The following is a 23,494-nucleotide window of genomic DNA, read 5'->3' as shown; positions in this document are numbered from 1 at the left end:
GACCTCCCTGACCGTGGAAAGGGCAGCCGGCACCCACTTTCCTGGCCGAGGAGGAAATGTCATTCCGAGGAGGAAATGACAGGTGGCCTGGCAAAGGGGTGCCGAGGCAACCGAGGCAGCCTCATTTGTAGAGGAATCAGGGAGACAAGTCTTCAAGGCATTTAAGGGCCCTGGGCAGGAGAAGCCTGCTAGGGGACCCTCCACAAGGACCCGTCTCATCACCTGGGACTGAATGGCTACCCTGCTGTAGGGATGGGGTCTCAGATGTGGGCCTCCAGGGCTTCCTGGACAATTTCCTATAGACATAGAGCCAGTGGGTCGATAAGGGCTCGAGAGGTAAATTCCAGACTTCTGGATAACATAGGGAGGTGGTGCTGGAGTGATTAATGGGAGCTGTTAAAGGGAGCTCACCAAACACATAGTGCAAGGTAAGGACGTGGGGCATAGAGCTGAGGAGGTCACCCAGAGGCCTTAACTGTGGATCGTGATATAAAAGGTTGCAGGCAGCTGCACTGGGCTCGCCGTGCCCTCTAGACAGCTGACGGCTTGGGGCCAAGAGGGTAACCTCATACCTGAGTCGCAGGTGCAGGGGTGCAATCGTGTCGGTGGCCACATGCAGGGCTCTGGGGTGGGGGAGATAGAGGCAGGCCACGCCCTCCCCCTGGATACCACTGGCTTTGGAGGAGGCCGTAAACAAGCGGCTGTCTGTTTCCAGATCCCATTTCTGAGGAGGAAATGAGGAAAAAGTCACCGGAGGTCGTGAACCGGCTGCTTTGCTGTGTTTCCGAAGCCGTCACCTGGGGCAGGGGTCTGGTCAGGACTGACGGAAGTTTACACGCTGCCCTGCCCCCACTCACCAAAAGGAAAAAGGGTGAAAGGGGCTTCTTGTCCCCCGTTGTTTGTAAAGGAAGCAGAAAGCGGGGCCCTTGTCCCTGAGCCCCTCTGCCATGCTGAAGCTGCCCACGGAGCAGGGATGCCAGAGGCCAAGCCACCATAGGAGCGGCCAGTGGCTTCTCTTCCCGTGGACCGGCTGAAAGCCGGAGCTCGACATCGTGGGTCAGATTTGGGCACAGAGCTAGCCCCGTCTCCCAGATACGTTCCCACTCCTTAACACAGTTCTTCCATACCAGCCACTGGGGAGATATTTGGAGCACTCAGGGAACAGACCTCAGCGTGGTTATTGGTTAAGGGCATGGAGGTCCAGAATCCCCTTGCCTGGGGTGGCCTTGGGCAAATTACCACTCTCCCTTTCCCTCAGTTTCTTCATCTGTAAAATAGGGAGACTAATAATAGTGCCTATCTTATAGGACTTTAAAGTCTTAGGACTTCTTAAATATTAACAAAAACAGCGTTTAGGATCATGGCTAGGCCACAGTATAATGGTATGTGATTAGAACGCTAATATTATTGTTAATCCTTTATTACGATTATTGCATAAAGTCATGCCACGGCTCTTGTGTTATTTTAAGGTGATCTGATGAGAGCTGCAAGGGAGGGCTCACTCCCTGGGGAGGAGCAGATGGGCCAAGTGCAAAACTGGGAAGACAGAATCATCACGAAGGCAGCTGTTGCTTAGTGGGCTGGCACGCGCCAGGCATTGTGTTAAATGCTTTCCATGCGTCGTTTCATCTACTCTTCGTTAGGGGCTGAGTTGCGTCCCCCCAGAACTCGTATGTTGAACAACCCCCAGTATTTCAGAATGTGCCCTCATTTGGAAATAGGGCTGGAGTCTGGCGCGACGAGCAGAGATGAAGTCACGCCTCAGACAGTTTGACTGCCGTCCTTGTAAGAAGGGGGAGTTTGGAGAGAGATGCACCGAAGGGGAGAGTGTCACGTAAGATGAAGGCAAGTATCAGGGTGACGCTTCTATGAGGCAAAAACGCCAAAAGTTGCCAGCGAACCCCCAGCAGCGAGGAGGGAGGCAGTCTCTCCCTTCAGTCTCGGAAGGGACCAGACCTGCTAATACCTTGATTTTAGACTTCCGGCCTCTAGAACTGCGAGACGAACCTTTCCATTCTTCAAGCCACCCAGCTTGAGGTATTTTGTCACAAACTAATTAGATCCGAAACCAACTTTGGGAGGTAGGTATAATCCACCGGGTTCCGGCGAGGTTCAGTGACTCTCCTGACGCAGACCTAGTGAGCCGCTAAAGTAAAAAAGAGCCCATCTTAGGCTCGTCTCCCGCCAGAGCTGCGTTGGAAAATCTGAGGGCTAAGCTGGGTGGGATGTGCTTGGATGGGGCTTCTTCCCCCCACTTTGAGACTCCAGGAAGCAAATCAGCTATCAGGAAATTTGAAGCCTTTACCCCTTAGGCCAGACTCTTATTTGTTGTATTTATACTGTTAGTTTTCCTTAGTTCTCCCCAGCAGGTAGCAAACTCACTTGGAAAGTTCTAGCCTGCTTTTTTAGCTGTGATTTTTAGGTCATGGCATGAAAGGCAGGAAGCAATACACTTTGGGAGGTCAGTCTCGGGGTGACAATAGTGATCAAAGTAAAATAATCCCATGGAAAAGATGATCCCAGGCCCTTCTTGTTCAAGGGATGTCCCCCCTTCCTTTCTGGAGAACTAAATTGTTTGAAAACACTCATTTTCCTGGATAGAAAGGTAACACACGGTCACTTAAACCACAATAAGAATCCATTTATCTAGTAATTTCTTCTTACTTCATGAGATAATGTTACTGAGAGAGAGAAGGTTTTGATGAGGACAAAAATAAGGTAATTCTGGAGCCTGGCAGAGGGATCTTAGTTGGAATGCTATAGAGGGACCCCTACAAGGTCTGTGAAAGGGAAAGGTAGGAAGGAATTCTTCACACTGCTGTTGTCATTGATTCAGCAAGTTGGCATTAAATCCCCAAAGTAAAAGCAGCTACAACAAATTCGTATCACTGACCTACCCATGGTCTGTCCAGCACCCTTGTGTCTTCTGTTGGGAGAACTGCCTCTCTGATTATAAGCAGTAGACATGGGACGGACCCAAGCCTGGTCAATCTGTGTCTTCCCTTAGATTTTTCTGTCTAGAGCTGATAGTGAATCTGGAATTGGGTTGTGGGTTTAGACTGGGCATCAATGGTCCCAGCCATTTGGAAGGAGAAAACCTTTCTGCAGTAGGAGTCAATATCAGTGTGCACCAAGGAGCAGAAATTCGTAGCGCAGGCAGAAAGTGTAGAAACAACAGTGCCGTGTTTGAACCCAGTTGCCTGTGAGGCCACCTGTCTGATGATCGGGTTTCAATAACCAACAAATTCTCCCTTTTTAGCTTAGACTATTTGAATTAGATTTTTGTCTCTTTGGCCTAAAAGAGTCTTAACTGGTAAAACTACTTTGTGGTGAGCACAGTTCATACCTTATCTTTTATGAGCACAACTAACCTACCAGGTGGGTCATTTTGCAGAAGAGTGACCAAAGTCCAAGAGAATTAAGAGTGACCAAAGTCCAAGAGAATTAAGAGTGACCAATGACCAAGAGAATTAAGAGTGACCAATGACCAAGAGAATTAAGAGTGACCAAAGTCCAAGAGAATTAAGAGTGACCAAAGTCCAAGAGAATTAAGAGTGACCAATGACCAAGAGAATTAAGAGTGACCAATGACCAAGAGAATTAAGAGTGACCAAAGTCCAAGAGAATTAAGAGTGACCAAAGTCCAAGAGAATTAAGAGTGACCAATGACCAAGAGAATTAAGAGTGACCAATGTCCAAGAGAATTGAGAGTGACCAATGACCAAGAGAATTAAGAGTGACCAATGTCCAAGAGAATTGAGAGTGACCAATGACCAAGAGAATTAAGAGTGACCAAAGTCCAAGAGAATTAAGAGTGACCAATGACCAAGAGAATTAAGAGTGACCAATGACCAAGAGAATTAAGAGTGACCAATGTCCAAGAGAATTAAGAGTGACCAATGACCAAGAGAATTAAGAGTGACCAATGTCCAAGAGTTTAGCAAGATTGAATCCTTCACCCAAGGTCACTGAGTTTCTGGTAGTTTCAGAGTTTAAACTCAAGTCTGTATTTCTCCAAAGCATTCTGTACCCCACCCCCAAATGCACACTTCTCTGTCCACACTAGAAAGGTGTTTCTGGGGAATGGCCACCAAAATAAGGCATTTCCTGGTTTCCCTTCCACCCAGAGTTATGAACTTCACAGTAGAGTCTGAAAGAAAGTGATGGGTCATTTATGGCTGGGGTTTTAAGAGGCAGATATGCGTTATCTGCTCTCATGCCCATCGCCCCAGGATGAAGAAGACTCTGGGAGTCTAGGACCCCACATGAAGACAGCCTAGTTCTTGAATGGGAGAAAAATGCCCCTCACCAGGAGCACTGGCCTTGGGTTATGAAAACAAACAGGAATAACCTTCTGTTGTCTCAACCTCTAGAAAATATGGGGTTTATTTGTTACAGTGGCAAGCCTTACCTCAGCTGATACACCGTGCTATCTTCCTTCCAAGAAATAACTTTCTTTCAAGAAATCACTTTTCTGTACTGATTCCCGTTAACACAAAACAGCCGTCTTTGTGGTGTGCAATGTTAAATTCACAGAAAATAACAAGTGAAAACAGAAAACCGAACCTGTCACTTTACTCTCCTTTAGAGTAATGCCAGAAACCAGCAGACTCCTGAAACGTTCCATGTGTCCCCATGATTTAGAGAAGTGAAATATTTGGGCTGAAAAATCAATTCAAAGAACGAAGACCATCTGATCAGGCATGCTAGAAATTTAGCTGTTTGGTTCCTGGTTGATTACTTTTTATTTGATAGGAATAATGTATTCTGAAATAAATTACACACCATATTTCCAAGATAGGATTTCAATATATTTTAAACACATTTTGGGAAGTGATTCAATATGCCTGAATCATCACAGGCAAGATGCTAATCTTGTAATCATGATTTTAGATTGGAAGAAAATGGAGAGGCACTAGGAAAAGAAAATAGGATAGAAGACGTGTTCTTACATACAGAATTATGATTTTCTGATGGTGCCAAGTTTTGAGGAAAAAGAGCTCATTAAAAATATGAAGTCTCCAACTTTGTGGCTTTGAGGATGCCTTTGGATGGATCTGATTTTCAAAATAAATCAAAAACTGAAGTCCATAGGTTTTACCATTTTAATCAAATTTTCTTGGAGGACTGAATTGAATTTGGGTCCTGGTTGCATCACGACCTGTGATGTCAACAATTAATTTTATGTAAAATGTCGTCATTGGTGCCATGAGGTGGACTCTAAGGTCACTATACAGGAGCCATATTGGATCCTATCAACATGGCAGTGTCCCTGTGCTCAGTCTTTGAGGCTTTTCTCCCCATTGCCCACTCTTGTTCTCTTTTCTATTTCATCCACTCCATGGCTTAAAATTTCATCTAAATGCTAATGAATTCCAAATTTATATCTCCAGTTCTGACATCTCCCCTCAACACAGGATGACTCTATCCAACACATCTACTACTGAGCTCCTGGTCAGGCTCCTTCTACCCACTATCTGCCCTGTCTCAGTTGGGTGGGGCCCAAAGCCTTGGTGTCCCCCTTGACTCCTCTTTCTCTCTCCTCTCCCCCTCCTTAAAAAAAAATAACGGTTTTATTGAGATATAATTTACATCACAAAAAATTCACATTTTTAAAGCATATAATACAGGGGTTTTTAGCATATTCACAGAATTGTGCAACCATCAGCATTGTTTAATTTCGAAAAATTTTCATTACTTCAAAAAGAACCCCCATACCCATTAGCGGCCACTCCCTATCCCTCCGCCCTCCTCCCTGCAACTACTAAACAAGTTTCTGTCCCTGTGGATTTGCCAATTCTGGACATTTCATATAAATGGGATCATCCAATACATGGCCTTCTGTGACTGGCTTTCACTTAACATAAACTTTTCAAGTTTCATCCATGTTGTAACACATACTAGTACTTCATTTCTTTTTGTTTCTGAGGAAAAGTTCATCATAATGATATGCCACGTCTTGTTTATCCACTTATTAGTTCATGGACATTTGGGTTATTTCCACTCTCTGGCTATTATGAATAATGTTGCCCTGAATATTCATATGTAAGTGTGTGAACATAAGTTTCCAATTTTCCTGGGTGTAAATCTAGGAGTAGGATTGGTGGGTCATAAGATAACTCTATGGCTAATGTTTGAAGAACTGCCAAAATGTTTTCCAAAGTGGCTGCACCATTTTAAATTCCCACTAACAATGTATGGAGGGCTCTGATTTCCCTGCATCCTTGCCAACGCTTGTTATTATCTATATTCTTGTTTTAGCCATCTTAATGGGTATGAAGTGGTAACTCACGGTGGTTTTGTTTTGCATTTCCCTAATGACTAATGATGTGAAGCATCTTGTCATGTGTTTATTGGCCATTTGAATATTTCTTTGAGGAAATTTCTGTTCAAGTCCTTTGCCCATTTTTAAGTCAAGCCATTTGTGTTTTTATTATTGAGCATACAGATTTTTTGGTATTCTACGTGCAAGTCCCTTGTTAGATGTGTGATCGGCAAAATTCTTTCCCATTCTGTAGGCGGTCTAATCATTTTCTTAATGGTGTCTTCTGAAGTTTTTAATTTTGATGGCGTCCAACTCATTTATTTTCTCCTTCTTTCTGTCTCTTGTGTTTTTGATATCATATCTAAGAAATCATTCCCTAGTCCAAGGTCATGAGGACTTACTCCTATGTTTTATCCCAAGAGTTTTGAAATTGTAGCTCTTTTTACATTAGGTCTATGGCCTATTCTGAGTTAACTTTTATATATGGCGTGCGCTTAGGGATTTAACTCCTAGATTGAGGTGTCGGCAGGTTTGCTTTCTTCTGAGGCCTTGCTCCTCGGCTTGCAGATGCCCACCTTCTTGTGGTGTCTTCCCATGGTTGCTCTTCCTCTAAGTGTGCTGATTTCCTCTTCTTACAAGGACACCCATCATATTGGATTAGGGCCCACCAATATAGCCTCACGTCACTTCAATTACTTCTTTATAGGCCCCGTCTCCAGACATAGTCACATTGTAAGGCACTGGTGGTTAAGACCTCAACGTGTAGATTTTGAGGGAATATGATTCAGCCCAGAGCATCTGTAAATCATTTATTATGTGAGTGGTCAGTGAACTGGTTTATGTGTCTATACTGACCAGTCATACTGACTTGCCTGAGGCTCCAGGAGTTCTTTGACTCAGACTGCTCTAAACTCCCACCCTCTGGCCCCATGAGAGTAAAAAAAAAAAAGGATGAAATCATGAAAACTTTTCATATTCTTTGGAAAAGCATATGAAATGATGGAAAAAGCAAATCAGTGAACTTTCTTTCTTTCTTTCTTTCTTTCTTTCTTTCTTTCTTTCTTTCTTTCTTTCTTTCTTTCTTTCGGTAGAAAAGCAACGCATTACAAAGATCACAGGGGCAACTGAATTTTAGAGGTAGATGGGACCCTAGGTATACAAGTACAAAAAGAGGTGTGAAGGCAAACAAAATGAAAATGGTAATATCACTGCTTCTAAAGGACTCTAAGTGTTTAAATCCTAAGCCTTACAGACAACATTTCAGAAAAGGCCCACCTGCCCTATGTGTATCGCACAATGAGATGGCCAATAGTAGCAAGGGACTGCTGCCTCCCCCGTGTCCCCATTCTGTCCCCTGCTCCTCCTCTCCATCCTCCAACATACATTCTCCCGGGGGAATCAGGGCAGCATGCAAACGGGGGCTGAAATGCCATAACGTTTACTCATCCCAACAAAACACCAGGTATAGAAAATTTTCTAAGAGACTACCCTTCCATTGCCCACGTATCTTCTTTTTCCAAAACAAATCCTGCTAATGTAACTACCATTTGAGTATCTGCTAATGCAGAGGCCTCTAAAGCTGAAGAGGAGAAAGAAAACAGGAAAAGAACACATTCATTCTCTATCGGAAACTGTTGGGCAATGTATCAAAACATAAAAGGGCAAAGACCTTAATAGTGTTGTCCGAGGACCTGGAAGATATTTCGTTATCCTCAGCAGATGCATGGATGTCGATCACTGGAGCTGTGTGGCTTTTCAGCGTACCTGTTGGTTTTCTAGAATGAAAAGAGAACAGATGAACACCAAGCAGTTCTAAGCGCTGTTTCTAAATAAAAATGCAAGACTAAACTTGGTCCGGATCTGGCAGTTCTATTCAGCCTGGAGGAGGGTTACGTCTCCTTCTGAAATCACGCAAGTATATATCTTGTGTGATAAAGGGACTGAAGCAAATAATACCCAGTTACGGCAACACAACTCAGTGCGAGTTGAAGCCCTGGGCTTTGTTTCACCAACTGCTGACAACATCACTATAAAAGGAATAACGAGGAATGGCACAGGGTGGGGCTGGAATAGATCCTGTGACAATTTGTTGCTTTATGCAGGCCAGAGTTAACAGTATTCAGCTCTAGGGGGAATGTCTTTTTGATATAAGTTTATTTCAAGGAACTCTGAGGGATCAAGGTGCCCTCAGGGTCGCGGGGCTGGGTGTGTAGTGAGAGGGTGGGAGGTGGGGAGAAGGGAGGCAGGGCTGAAATGGAAGGGGAGAGCACACTATCGTTTTGTAACCAAGTCCCTGGAAGGTAAGTGGATTGTTCCACGTCAGCAGACAAATGGGCGCCTAAGGTAATAGAAGTGGGTAGAAAATCATTTTTCTTTCTCTCTGATTAGGCATCTGACCTTGTGCTGGGCGCTATACGTGGATGACCCCATCAGTAATCTTTATGACTGCTGGAGGGGGAGGTACTCTTGGGATCATCATTATCGAGGAGGAAACCAGCAGAACCCCTTGAGCAGGATCACTTGGCTACCAAGTGACAGGGACAGAATCAGATCCCTCATGCCCACCTGCTCCTAGCGCTGCCTCCACCACTGCCTGTTGTTGCTGAGGGGTTGGGTCACCTTTCAGATCCTCCACTGACGCCTGATACAGAGGCTCGGGGAGGAAGCTTGGTGCGCCCTAGAGGACCTGTTCTTGTCCCCAAATCCCACCATTAATGCACGAGAAGACTCCTCCCTATTTTCCACTCTCCTTCCATCTTCAACACTTACCAGTGGAAATGATATAGGCTTTTAGAATCAGCCAAAATGCATTTGAACCCAATTCCGGTGTTATTTCCAAAAAGTTAAACTCCTCTGAGCTTCCGTGTTACCCCGTTGGTAAATGGGGCCAGGGAGTGGCTGGGGCGCCTGGGTGGCTCAGGTGGTTAAGCATCCAACTCTTGGTCTTGGCTCAGGTCATGATCTCGCGGTTCGTGAGTTTGAGCTCCACATTAGGCTCTCTGCTCTCAGCACAGAGCAAGCTTCAGATCCTCTCTCTCTCTCTCTCTCTCTCTCTCTCTCTCTCTCTCTCTCTGCCTCGCTCAAAATAAATAAACTTAGAAAAACGGGCCCAATGATGTGCTTATTAATCCCCAAGAATGAGTCTCTAGTGGCCACAAACAGGAGTTTCCCAGGCTGTGTGCGTGCGAGATCAATGTCAGGCAGGGGTTCTTAAATTATCCTAAAGGGGAATTGGCGATCCCCTGTCCTGCTCTCAGGTACTTTACTAGATCAATGGCACTCTTGGTTGGAGAGAGAAAACAAACTCACCCAGGCAGATAAGGATTCCAGACTCGAATGATTCGATCCATCCCACCTGTCAGCAGCAAGTTCATTCTTTCATTTACAGAATGAAAATGCCTTGACTCCTCTGTAGATGCGAAAAACGGTTTGATCCCATTCTGCTCACCTTTGGGGCAAACCAAGGAACGCTTGGTGTCTTCTTGCCTCAACCTCTTTTCTAACATCCCTTATCCTTTCATCTTTTGCTTGACATTTGTTGTTCCCATAGTACGACCTAAAAATATTCACAGGAAAACAAAACACAGCCTCTTAATACGATCAATTTTCTGACAAGTTGCTGAGTTTGAAAGTCCCGCTTTTGCTTTCAGTGAGGACTACTTTTTTCTTCCTCTCTCACCCTCTGGTGTTACACCATGGATCATCTGAAGAATGAAAATGATTTCTGTAAGAACGTCAAGATTCATTTCCCCTCCCTCTCTAGAGAGAGACAAGAAGGGTCACCTGGAGGAAGGAGGAAGCGTGAAGAAGGCCAACTCATTCTGAGGTGGGTAACCCAGCTTTAATAAATCTCTGCTGAGCACCAGGCAGTATGCCAGGGTCTCGCCATCCATGATTTTATTTGAACCTCACAGAAACTCAGTGAGGCAAGCACCTTTACCTCCAGGGTACAGATAAGAAAACTTACACCTTTGGGATGTTAAGAAACTTGTCATTAAGAGAGCGATGAAACCAACATCTTCAACCCTAAATCAGAGCTCATTAAGGCAACCTACCCGTTTCATCCACCAACCAGCCAACTTTTTCCTACAATTATTTTGACATATTTTTAGTCAAATGACTTTTTGGCTTATGAATCTACTAAACAGTAAAATCAAAATAGTAGCATCATCCAGAAGCAATCAAAGGCCTTCATGTGGTGTCAGACATCAGTTTCACCGGGAGATCACGAAGGAACTCTCCATCGAGCTTACCCTGACCTCCGACCTCGGCTGTGTCCAAGGTGGCCGAGGGGCCTTGGATGAAGAAGGTCGAAGAATATTTCGTCTTCAGCCTCCCCTTGCCCCCACGCCCAAGTTCATCTCGGAGGGCGGTGCTATTTCAGTCCAGCAGACTCTCCCGAAGTAGGACTCTGATGCAGGTCTGCTGAGTTTCGGGAGAAATGGGAAATCTTTATTCTCACTGGAAAACTTCCAGAATTTTAAATGCTGGTGCACAGTTTCAAAACATGTTTTAAATCCGTCTGTGGTTGCTTCGCCCATTGCTGTCTCTGAAGGCCTCCGGTTTAGGAACGTGTTGGTGTGGGGAAGACAGGAACGTATCTAGGAAGCGGAAGGGGGCCGCCATCTTTCCACTCCTTCTGAGCCCTTTACCCTCAGAGTCACCTGGCCGCTCTTCAGTCCATGAACTCCATTTGCAAATGACCGGGGTATGTGATTTCCACCTTCTTTGGGGCTGCGGTCTGGGTGCCGGGACAGTTTACTGATGGTGAGTTGAGTTCACAACCTTGCTGCCCGTGGTTTCTCCCAGCACTGGCAAAGAGCTGGCTTGGGTAGGGTACCTTGCTAGTCTCTCTGGCCTTGTCCTTCCCTTCCTTCTTTGGTAAGCAGCAGGAAGGTAAACAGTCTTGAACCCAGGGCTCTTTCATCTGCTAGACAGAGGGGAGGGGAGGGTGAGTGCTGAGTGCAGATAATTACTTAAGACGGGAGAGCGGACGTGCATATCTGGATGAGCACCTGAAGTATCAAAGCCACGCAGCAAACCCCCCTCAAACACCAGTTTGACACCTTCACCCTTCTTGTTATGAGCAAAGATCTGAAACTTCTAAGCAGGTGTGTCATTTTTTTTTTAAGTAGAGGGAGAGCAGCCAGTTCATTTGCATGATCTCTAGCAGTTCTTTTCCAACACAGCCAGACAGAGATACATGTTTAAATGGTCGTCATGGAAACCAGAGAGCATAGCTCTCCCCCAAGGTCTGAAGGAAGGATGATGAAAAGTTTAAAGCAATCACCATGGAAACCTAGAGCAGATTCAAGGCAGGTTCAGATCCCTAGCACACTAACTAGCAAATAAATCTTCAGGTGCTGGAATCCTACAGGAGGGTAGATTCTATGCTTCTAGCACCAACGCTGACCCAGAAGCCAGGTCTACAGTTATGGGCTCCCAGCATCCTCTGGGGTTGACAGCAAGGTGTGTGTGTTCCCCCAAAGCTCAGACTTTGACTCTTCCTCTTTCGATATGGGTCTTGGAGCCTCTCCTGCACATCCTTCCTTTTATCTCATTCCTCCCTTCCATCAGTTTCCTCAGTATGGTAGGAACCCACAGAATTGCTGTGACAAGTGGATCCCTGCCCAGGTCTGCAGGAAGGAAGACATTCAAGGTCCAGCCTTGGTTTCTCCATAGCTGACCAAGATGTAACTCCCTTTCATGTTTATTAGTAACCAAAATGAGGGGCGCCTGGGTGGTTCAGTCAGTTAAGCATCCAGCTTCAGCTCAGGTCATGATCTCATGGTTCATGAGTTCAAGCCCCACTTCAAGCTCTGTGCTGACAGCTCAGAGCCTGGAACCCGCTTCGGATTCTGTGTCTCCCTCTCTGTCTTCCTCTCCCCTGCTCGCACTCTGTCTCTCTCTCTCAAAAATAAATAAATATTAAAAAAAATTTTAAATAACCAAAACGAAGTCAAGGATTTCTGTCTTCCATCACCTTAAGTAAATGAATGCACTTGAAAGCACTTCCTGTACTACAGAGCCCTCTCTGTAACCCCCATTTAGGGGTGGAGAGCTGGTGCTGTAGCACCTTTTGGAGGAGTGTGTGTGTGTGTGAACATATGGATACCTGATTGAAGCAGTGATGTGACTGTAGGACACTGTGGGAACATGTTGGGGGGACATGTTGGATGGGTAGATGGAAAGAGAAAACATGAGAGGAACCTGTCACCACAGAATTCTACTTTTCCTGGAGGGCAAAGCTTCAGAGCACCGTGTGGGGAGAGAGAGGTGTGTGGTTTGAATTCTGACCACAAGTAAGTTCATTCAATAAATATTTACTGAGCACCTATTATGTACCAGGCACTAGTCCTAGCACTTGGGACATAACAATGAGCAACACAGATAGAAACCTGTACCTTTGTGGGGCTTACCTTCTGATGGGGGAGGGCAGACCATAAACAACAAACAAGAGATAAATTATATAGTCTAAAGGAAGGTGATGGGATATATAGAATTAGCCAAGGGTAGAGCAAAGTAAGGAAGATTGGAAATGCCAGGAGCAGGAGCTGGGCTGTTTCAGGATGTGTATAATAAAGTGGGCAAGGAGGACCTCCCCAAGAGGTGACATCTGAGCAAAGACTTCAAGGAGGCGAGGGAATGAGCAATGTAGACATTTGCAGGGAGGACTTTCCAGGCAGAGGGAAGATCTGGTGAAAAGATCTTAAATACATCCCAGGAGATTGGTATGACTGGGAGGGAGTGGGTGAGGGAGAGAAGTGGGAAACCAGGCCAGAGATGTAAGGGCTGGGTTGACACACAAGGCCCTGGAAGACTTTGGCTTTGACTGTGAAGGAGATGGGGGGCCTGATGGAAGATTTGGAGGGATCTGACATCTAGTTTTCCAGGCTCTCTCTGGCTGCTTTGTGGAAAAGAGACCATAGGGGTGGGTGGAAGCAGGGAGAGTTGCAAGGCTCTTGTCGTAATCCAGGCGAGAGGAGAGAGTGACTCTCACTGGATAGTAGGAGAGGGATTGGGGCAAAGTGTCCAGATCCTGGGCGCAGTATGAAGATCAAGCCAATGGGCTGGCTGTGGGTGGCAGAGAGGGTCAAGGGTGACTACTAGGTTTTGACTGGAGCAACAGGAAGGATGGACTTAGAACCAACTGAGCCGGGGAAGATGGAGTGAGGGGAAGATGTGGATCTGGGTTTGGATTTAATTTTTATGTCTGTGAGACATCCAAAGGGAAGAAAGGTCCTGTCCAGAGAGACCCATGGCAACTGGAAATGCCAGACTGAAGTTTGGGGGGCAGAGCTGGGTTAGAGACATAAATTTGGGATCTGACAGCTATAGCGCTGGAGGGCATCACTGAGGGGCTGAAGGAGATCGAAGAGAGGAAGAGCAAGGACAGAATCCTGGGCTCCAGCCCAGGGAAGGAGAGAAGAGGGGCTGGGGGCCTGGAGCCCAGTGTGAGAAGTGCAGGAAGGGAGTGGGAGCCATCTGTTGCTTTGGGTGCTGAGAGGCCAGTGGGAGGAGCATCCACCCTGCATTTAGCAGCACGAGGGGCCCTGGTGGCCCTGACAAGAGTGAGCTTGGAGGTGTGGCAGGGACAAAGGCCAGCTTGCTGGGGGCTTGAGACAGACTGGGAAATGAGGCATGGGAAAGAGCTCTTCCTAGGAGTCTTGGTGCAAAGGCTCCCTAAGCCCCACTATTCTCCTCTTAGCACCACGCCAGAGCAAAAAACACAGATGGTAACCGGGGTGAGGAGGGCGCTGACTGTTTTGGTCACAGACTTGTCCAGATCTCTAAAGACACTTGGCAGTTCAGGGTGTAAGGAGCTTTAGTGGCCCCTGCTTTCTGGAACGCGAGAAGAAAGAAGGGATGCACAGGAAACTCATGGCAAAATTAGGGATCTGGGAGTGTGAGCTGGATGAATCTTTAGAACTCACATCCAGCATTTTTGTTGAACTAGAAAGGAAACTGAAGCCTGAGGTCACAGTTCTGTGAGTTGCAGAGCCGGGGGCTAGAACTCAGAGATCCTCATGACGGATTCTTTGCTTCTGTTCTGCACAAACACTCAATTTTGAGCTGCTTCAGTTTCTGAAGGCTGAGTGTTAGTTTCTTAGTATTCCTCTCCATTACAGTTCCAGAAAGCCACAATTTCCCAGTTCTAAGAACGTCTAATGAAAATTCCCAAGAAACTTCTTAACCATTGCACATCTCTTTCTAATGCTTTGGTGATTTAAATGTCAGTGAATCAGAAATGTATAAAGGAAGATTTCCTTGAAAGACAACGTGAGCTCGAAGGCTGTGAATCAGGGGTGGAAGAGGCCTCGGGGAAGCAAGGTGGTATTTCATAGGAGGCTGAGCTCTCAGGCATGACTCATTACTGATTTTCCATGATGTTCAGGGGCAACTGGAACAAGATTCTAAAGGAAAGGAGGAAAAATACCCCTAGGATTTCAGCCTTTCCAAAGCTAAGAAATGCTCAGGCAGAGCTAGGCTGAAAGGCATCATGAGAGAAATGGCTGTCGTCATTACGCGGGTGGACGGTTGACTTCTGAGTCATTTAAAAAGGTGTTAAATATTTTATTCATTACAAATGCACTGACTGGTGAGTTCCAACCAGGCCCTTAAAATCGACGGGTGCAGGGAGAGAAAGGGAAGGTAAGGGCCAGTTAGAAAGGCCAAGAGGAAAAGGTGAAGATAATTCCAGCAAGTGAAATACCTGGAAAAGAACTTGGGTAGGAAGAGACCCCAAGTCATGACTATCCTCTTGGTGATGAGCACACAACTCCTGCCTCCCAGCCTCCCCCTTCTCTCTCTGCCGGTGAGCCTGGCTGGGCAGCAGACATGAGTGTCTGTGATGGGCTCTTCCAAAGATTCCTCTCTCGGGATGCTGCTGCTGCTAAGCAGCCCACCCAGACAGCCCAAAGATGGCAGAAGGCAGCTTTTATTGGCTACAACTTTCTTACTATCCTAGGGTGAATGATAACATTTCTTTTCTCTGTGGTCAGAGATGTATTCTGCTCCAGGGTCAGAATCTTCCTTTTGAACCCAGGTTGTCCTAAAACAAGTCCCAGGATCAGAGGGATAGGCCTTCCCAGCCCAGCCCTAGGGGATGGCAGGTGGACTCCTGGCCTTGGGGTCAGAAAAACTGGACTTGGGTCCCCATTCCACTTCTTCTAGCTAAGTGCCCAATGGGCAAATTTTAGCCTACTGGTAAAATGGGGTGCACACAACTCATACCTCACCTGGCTACCATGAATATCAAATAATAAATATAGTGCATGTGAGTGATTCTTGAACTTGGCTGCAAATTAAAGCCACTGTGAAGTGTCCACAAAATACAGATGCCTGGGTCACACTGCCTTCAACAGTGGTTTTCAACCTTGGCCACATTAGAATCACTGGGAGAGCTTTTAAAGGTCCCGATGCCCAGTCTTTATCCCAGGCCGATTAGGTCAGAATTATCTGAGGGTAAGACCCAGGCAACCAGTTTCTATAAAGTCTCCAGATGATTCCAATAGGCAGCCAAGACTGAGAATCACTAATGATATGAGAGTTCTTTATCAATTAGCAAGTGCCAAATACATGTAAGGAATCATCATCAGTATCAACTTGAACATTAAGTATGTTGATAGTGATTTTGAATTGGATGGGGCTTTCCCACATACTCCCAAGGGCTTCACAAAATGAGCAGGAAGTTTAACAAAGTAAATGTGAGGAATTGAGACTGGACTTCAAAGGGCAATTTATTAGAAAAAAATATAAAAATATTAGTATAATTAGAAACATAGAAAAATTCGTGTTGTTGTGTTTAAAGGGTGCTTCTCAGACTTGACATGTATACAAGTCACCCTCGGTTCTTTTTCAAGCACAGACTCAGGTCCCATTGTTCCGAGGGAGGCCCGGGACTCTTCAATTCTAGCCCACACCCCGGGGAGGCCATCACGGCGGGTCCCAAGATGACTAGCACAGATGACCTAGATTCAAGTCCTCGTTCTTCCATTTCTGAGTTGTGGGGCTGAGTGCAGGCACCATTCTTCACTTTTTTGTAACGGGTAAACCTCCTCTTCCCATCACCACTTCTGGAAAGCATGCCTCCTCCTACGTCATGTAGTTGCATGGGCACGGTCAGCCTCTTACTGTCCCTGCCTTTCCCAGGTCAGTTGGCTTGCAATTGTCCCAAAGATGGGCCAGACTGGTGCAACGAGAACCTTCCCAGAGGTGGCTGTACCGGGGACCAAGAGTGGCAGCTAGTCTTTATCGGTGACCAAGCAGCATGAGAGGCGGGCCCATCACCATCTGAGGGAACTGATGTGCGGAAGAGAGAGAGAAACAGAGTTGGAGAAGCAGCCGAGACCCTGCTTCCAGGACTTCCCCACGCTGGGTTACGCGTCTGCCCTTCTCACGTCATATGAGCCATCCACAAAATTCTCCTTTTGCTTCTTCATTTGAATGACACTTCTTTCGATACAGAAAACAACAACAACAGCAAAAAACCCCGAACAAGACCCCAGGACAAGTTAATGAATTCTTCTGTGCTTCACTTTATTCATCTATAAGGTGGGACTAGTAGTGGGACCTAAACCACAAGGTTGTTACAGAGATTAAATGAAATAATACACGGAAGGAGCTTAGTATAGTATCGGATACTTAGTGTTCAGGGCCAGAGATTGCATCTAGTGCAGACCATGAGCTCATAGCCAGGGCACGATCCCTTATAAAGGGAGTGGATTCCTGGTTCCAATCTAGACCAGTCCCTCCCCCCTGTACCAGGATGTATGTCCTCCATCTGGTCCCGACAAAATGATTCCCACATGAATAGCACAGACGGGCTCTGCCACCTTCCCTACTTCATGGACCCAAGATCAGCCTGGCCAAGCCCATGACCATACCAGGTGTGCATCTGGGGATGTGAGAGTAAGGGATGGGTTGGGCTCTTGGTTCTCCCTTGACCTTCCTCTGGGTTCACTTGGTCAGAGTCCAGCTTCCAGAAAACTGCAAAGGTCTTCAGGTTCATGCCTTTTGAATTCACAGAAATGACCCCATCCCATTTCACACCAACGCCCCAAGACCACTGTCCGATGTTGATATTACTGCATATTCAATAGCATGTAGCACATTAGGGGCGCTCATAGGGTGTGGCCTGAGGTTGCTTAAAGTGGATTTTGCTCTTATTTCAAATCAGCAAATATTGATCGAGCTCTCAGCATGTGTGACGCCCTGTGAAGCCCTCCCTCTGTCTCTCCAGCAGCCTAGTGTGAGGCTTCTAAAGCTAAAGGCGGACAGAAGAGTGGAGGATGTCACATTCTGAGCTGCAGAGTGTGGGATGCCTGTTGCAATGCAGAAATTATAAAGGTGGGAGACATCCAAGGATCTGGCACACAGAGAATATTACAAACGTAAGGGGAATGTAAGCAGTACCTATTACTAGAGCTGTAGGCTCGTGGTTGGAGCTTGAAATGACGGCTTTGATAGGATCGTAGTAGTTCAGCTGGAAATGACAAAAAGAGAGAGAGAGAGAGAGAGAGAGAGAGAGAGAGAGAGAGAGAGAAGATGCTAATTAATGCGAAGATCACATGCCAGGTCAAGCAAGAGTTTGTAACAACATCTAAAGCATCCTTTTGACCCGCATTTCGAGAAGGAGAAAGGAACCTCTTGTTCAGAGGATGGGCACATTTTTTAAAACTGTACTTTTGGAGTGGGCAGATGTGTGTGGGTGGCCTGGCGGAGTGTGGAGTGCGTGGGGGTTCTCTCTCCTTGACGCTCGCTCAAGGCGAACGCCAGAACCACAATTCCTGGGTATCCTGTCTGACAGACCGTGCTGAAGTTTCTACCACCTATTTTAGATATTTCTGAGAAAATCGAACGCTGCCTGCATAGCCGCAGGGGTTTCACGGAGAAAACAGCTTATCCTTCGCCATAAATCATATTTAAATTGGAAGCTATGCTGAGCGTCATACTGGGAAGGGTAAAAGACTCTCTTCCCCTGGCTTTGAAAATTGAGAGCCAGCCTCTGAAGCACACGTGCCAGGATCAGGGGAGCGTGCCTTTCAGGCAGGTGCCAGGGCTCATCTCAGGTGCAAGGAACAGGAGTCAGTGGGATCTGGGGAGTTTCTCTGCTCTTGGGACATTTCCTTCCTGGAGGAAGTCCTTATTAAGAAGATAAGCATGTAAAATGGATAAACCCGTAGTAGTGTTGAAAGAGCAGCATTAGCTACAAGGGATGACAGGTGTCTCTTTGAGACCTTGCAGGCACTATGCTAGGCTCAGAGGGGGCATGCGCAAAAGATAACCCTTGGTTCTAACCCCCATGGAGGGCAGAAACCATAGAGCCAAAGACACAGGAAGAGGAAGGGGAAGTCTGGGGGAAGAGAGGGTTTCTGGAACTTGGGACCTGACCCAGCACAACAGGACTCGGTGCCCTGAACAATCTAACAGAGCTTAGAATTGTCTCTGTCTTTTCTCTATTAGAAAGGGCTCCCTGGAGACGGCCCACCAGGCAGAAGTCTCAGTGGAGAGATCATGAACACACCCCCCGAGGTGGTGGGAGGAGAAAAGGAGAGCAGACCCCTGGGGAATTCTCCCTCATACAGCTCCTCTCTGTTAGCTCCCTTTCTATGCTGCCAAGGCCAATGCCAATGCCAATGCCCGGCTTTATTTTCTCCCCACTCCGCCCCACCCCCTCCACGTGTGGTCATCTCTTGGATGGGACTAGTTCTGGATGTTGTTGGTTTTGGTTCCTACTGCCTTCCAAGGCGATAGGGGCTGATCATTCAGTGGGACAAAACGTCCACCCTCCAAGCGTGGCTCCACTTTGCAAAGTGGCAGAAGCCGGGCACAACAGGCCGCACAGTGTATGATTTCATTTACATGGCATGGCCAGAAAAGGCAAATCAACAGAGACAGGAAGTAGATTAGCGGTTGCCTGGCACAGAGATCTTATTGGGGTGATGGAAATGCTCTTAAACCGCATTATGGTGATAGCTGCACAATTCAGTAAACTTAACAATCATTAACTGTACGTTTAAAATGTAAAAAGTTAAGTGTAATTAGAATGCACGTTAAAATGTAAAAGTTGAAGAAAAGAAGGATCTTGTCCCAATCACCTTCGAGAAACATACCGGTATTACATATGGCAAATTTGCCTGTGCTTGTTAAGTTGGATTGTTTTCTTTTTGTATTCTTACTTAATTCACCTTATCTTTCTTCTCCAGAATGGGTATTTTGTTTGCTTCTCTTTGTGTTTGAAATTTTGTTGGTCTTAATCTTTCAGACAAATGCTATTTTCCTGGTCCAATTTTCCTTCCCGTTGAATTTTCCTTTTTTACTTAGCAAATAAGTTTGGCTGTTTTCCTATTATTTCCTTTTGCCCAATAATATTTCCCGACTTTCTTGTCTTGCATAGGTCTTCTTTATTAAGAATCTTCCCCACCTATTGTAAGCCTGATGTGTTAGGAGGACACAAGAGATGTTTCCAGGAGTCTATGCTCCCCTAACAGTTCTCTGAAAAACCCCTGCTCTCTCTCTCTCTACTCAGGAGGACAGCGTGTCCAATCGGTATTTGGTTTCTGATCTGCCTCAACATAAAGAACAATGTCTTGTTTGTTTATGCGCTTAAGAAATACTAATTTAGCTTCTCAGAGCCAGTAGAAATGTCAGGGAAAGGACTCTCATGTTCAAAGTCATATTATTGGTCCTAAGACACTAGGGTCATTTGAGTTGGCTCTCATTCCTACAAGAGAAAGGAAAACACACCAACTGTCTTTAGACCCAAAGGACAGTCAGATGGGAGCCCCCCAACACAAGTATACCAGGAAGTTCAAATCAATCAATTTCTCTAGCTTCTAGAAACCAGATGTTTATCATTCTTTGTACCATTCTTGGTATTTCATGCAGCATTTTTATTTGTTTTCAACTAGGCTAATAAAGTTATCTTGGGAACAGTGGTCACTCATTAAAGAATATATATATATTTGATTGGCTGATACATCTGGAGAGAGACGTCAGGTTGTCAAATTCCTATTTACTTTTACTTAAACATTTCTTTTTCTTTTCCCTTACTTTTCTCTCCCTCCCTCCCTTCCTCCTTCCTTCCTTCTTTTCTTTCTTTCTTTCTTTCTTTCTTTCTTTCTTTCTTTCTTTCTTTCTTTCTTTCTTTCTTTCTTTCCCTCTTTCTCCTTTCCTTCCTTCCTTCCTTCCTTCCTTCCTTCCTTCCTTCCTTCCTTCCTTCATTCCTTCCTTCCTTCCTTCATTCCTTCCTTCCTTCCTTCTTAGTTTTACCTGAGTAATCCAGTCTCCATGCACTTTCCAGCAGATATAGTTCACATTTGGAGAGGCCACAGCATTTTTAATGCTAATGTTTGGCATGTTTTCAATTTTGGGCAGTTTCTTCCAAGTTCTAAGGAAAAAGCTATAAAAATCTCAAAGGGATAAGAACGAATGTCCCTCCCACATCCTGCTCATTCCAACCAGGAACCTTTTCTCAGATTATTCTTCTGGCCAGGAATCCCCTCCCATCCTCTGAGACCTCACTAAATCCTCCACGGGACCCTCTCTGATTAAGCTAGACCATCTGATCACTCCCTTTCCTGGACTCCAGGATAGGCTTGCCATGTCCTGCCTTTATTTTCTTACTCAGATGTGTACAACCAGAAGGCTTTTAGAGCCCCAGGAAGCCCAGTAGAGAACAAGGACTCAACCAGTATTGAGTATCCTGTGTGTCCCAGCTGGGGTTTGAGCAGCCTTTCAGAAAAAGACAGTGGGTTTTTGAAGTCAGTCTTACAAAGAAGCGGGCCTTGTTTATAGGCATCGTGTACGAAGTCAAATGGGAAGAACTTAGAGATGGCATCAGTGACCATGTTATAAACCCTCTTTAATTATTGAGTAATTCACATGAACGCTCTGGGAGATAGATTGTCCTTCCATGGCTGAAACAGGAACAAAGCGCTAGGAACGAAACAAAAGAATGATTCCTTGTGGAGGACCCGTGTCTGTCCAACAGGTACTCCCCTACTTGTTCCCTGCCAACAAAAGCAAGGCACAGATCCCTTGATTTCAGAGCGGTCATGTGACTCATTTCTGGCCAATTGGATAAGGTAAAATCAGCGAAGGGCTCTGGGAAAAATATTTTGCTTCTTCCAAAAATGTGAAAATAGTGTGAAGCAGTCTCCCTCCCTCTCTCTCCCTCTCTCTCTCTCTCTCTCTCATTTTTCTTTCTCACTTTTCCTCTTCCCTGGCTGGCATTATTTCTGATTTTTAAACACAGTCAGTATGTGAAATGATGTCTAAAGCTATGGCAGCCACTGTGGGACCATGAGGCCATAGGCTGAAGGATAAAAAGCCAATGTGCTAAAAGATAGCCAAGTGACATAATAGAGGTTGAAGGCTCTTCATGAAGCCATTGATCAGCTAAACCAGCACAGCAAACACCTATATCCTGACGTTCTTGTTAATGAAAGAAAGATGAACTCTTCTATCCTTTGCTGGTCATTTTTCTGTCATTTAAAAATAGCAAACGTTTAGCTTTTTCCTATGTGTCAGGCACTGTTGTAAGCACGGTGTACGTATTAACCCGTTTACTCCTCAGCATAAACCTATAAGACAGGCACTGTTATTATTCCCTTTTTAAAGATGAGGAATGTGAGGCACGGGATTAGATAAACTGCCAAAATCTGTAAATAGAAGAGCCGGGACTCAAACCCAAGGAGCCCGGATTACAACTCAAAGCATTCTTAGTGGACAGACCAACTGTACACAATCGTCTGCAACTGATGCTCAGGTAGTGCAACTTGTCACAGGATTATGGCTTGTTTTCGAGCTGCAGGCGATCCTTTGAGATGACCTTGAAAATAACCCGAGTTAGCTAGAACCTGGAATGGTGGTCGATGTATCGCGGCAGGCTGTGAGTAGGCCATTTTTCTCCGTACCTCCAGCAACCATAGAAATGCGCTGGCTTCCTCAAAAGCAGTCCCGAGCAGTCCCAATGTTGGATTTTTTCCCATAATCATTGTGTTTCATTTGGTGACTTATATCATAATAAAGTTCTCTTACTCTGGACTCGTGATTTTACTTTTTATCTTCTAACTGATCCTTACTCTGTACTTCTCAACTGCTGGCATGGCAATGTATATTTTTTCCACTTACATTGCTCATTTGCTTTTGACTACTCTGAAGTACTAATTTTTCATGCTTCAATCCACTCAAAATTTATTTCTTGAGACGCTTCTGTGAACAGTGGTCCTATCAGACTGATAAGCGACCTTCTCAACTGGTAATCACTCAGCACTCCCTCTCAGTTTGGTTGTAACCCTTGCTGTATTGTCTCACATCGTAGAGGGGTGAGTGAGAGTCTATGGGAAGACTCACTTTCTCTCCAAATGAATTTCCTGTCAGGTTACCTCATCTCTTGGACTTGCCTTTCCAGCCACCTTTGCCCGATGAAACTCTTTACTGCTGAATTTTCTCAAATTTTCCACCCAGGCCCCCTCCTCCCCTACCCACCTGAACCAAAGAGAAGGGGAAGTTATAGACTGAAAAGATCTCAATTCCCAAACTTCAGAACTCAAAGCCTAGTATTTGTCTTGTTTCTGCTTTCAGATTAGGACACCTCAGAAACCAATGCTGACTACCGGACGACCTCCATTTTACCTGTGGCATTGTCCTTTTAAGATTTATTTTATGGTCTAAATCGACGTGGCTTCCATAACAATACCCCAATGAATCTGATCTCACTGGTTAAATGGAACATCTTTCTTTAAAAAGCAATTTTCAAGAAGTAGTTTAAAACGTCTGATATTGTTACTTTATAAAGCGTCTCTTCTCCAACAATAGAGCAAATAACGAGTACATCTCCTCAGTCTGCACCTTCTTTTATGGTACTTTGAGAATCCCTCAACTTGCTCTTTCTGTCAATTAATCTCTTGCTTAAATTTCTCTTGAATAAAAATTTTGCTGACCTTGTTCCATTAACCTCTCCTTCATAATACCATTCACCATCTCTGTTACTTTCCTCTGGATACATTTAATTTCTTGGAAGGAATTTTCATGACAGAAATGGGGCAGAAGAGAAAGACTGGCCAAGTTTAGAGATTTAGTGAGTTTCAGGAGATGGTGATGGTGCTCAGTACTTGAAGGTAACTCATTTGAAACATGCATTCATATCTCAAGATATAAAACTCTAAAAGAAAATCTTTAAGTTCTGCTGGGAAACATGGATTCAGTCGCTTGTGCTGAATT

Source organism: Felis catus, chromosome A1 (assembly GCF_018350175.1).
Source record: "Felis catus isolate Fca126 chromosome A1, F.catus_Fca126_mat1.0, whole genome shotgun sequence".
NCBI classification, from domain to species: Eukaryota; Metazoa; Chordata; class Mammalia; order Carnivora; family Felidae; genus Felis; species Felis catus.
This window is presented reverse-complemented; position numbering follows the sequence as displayed.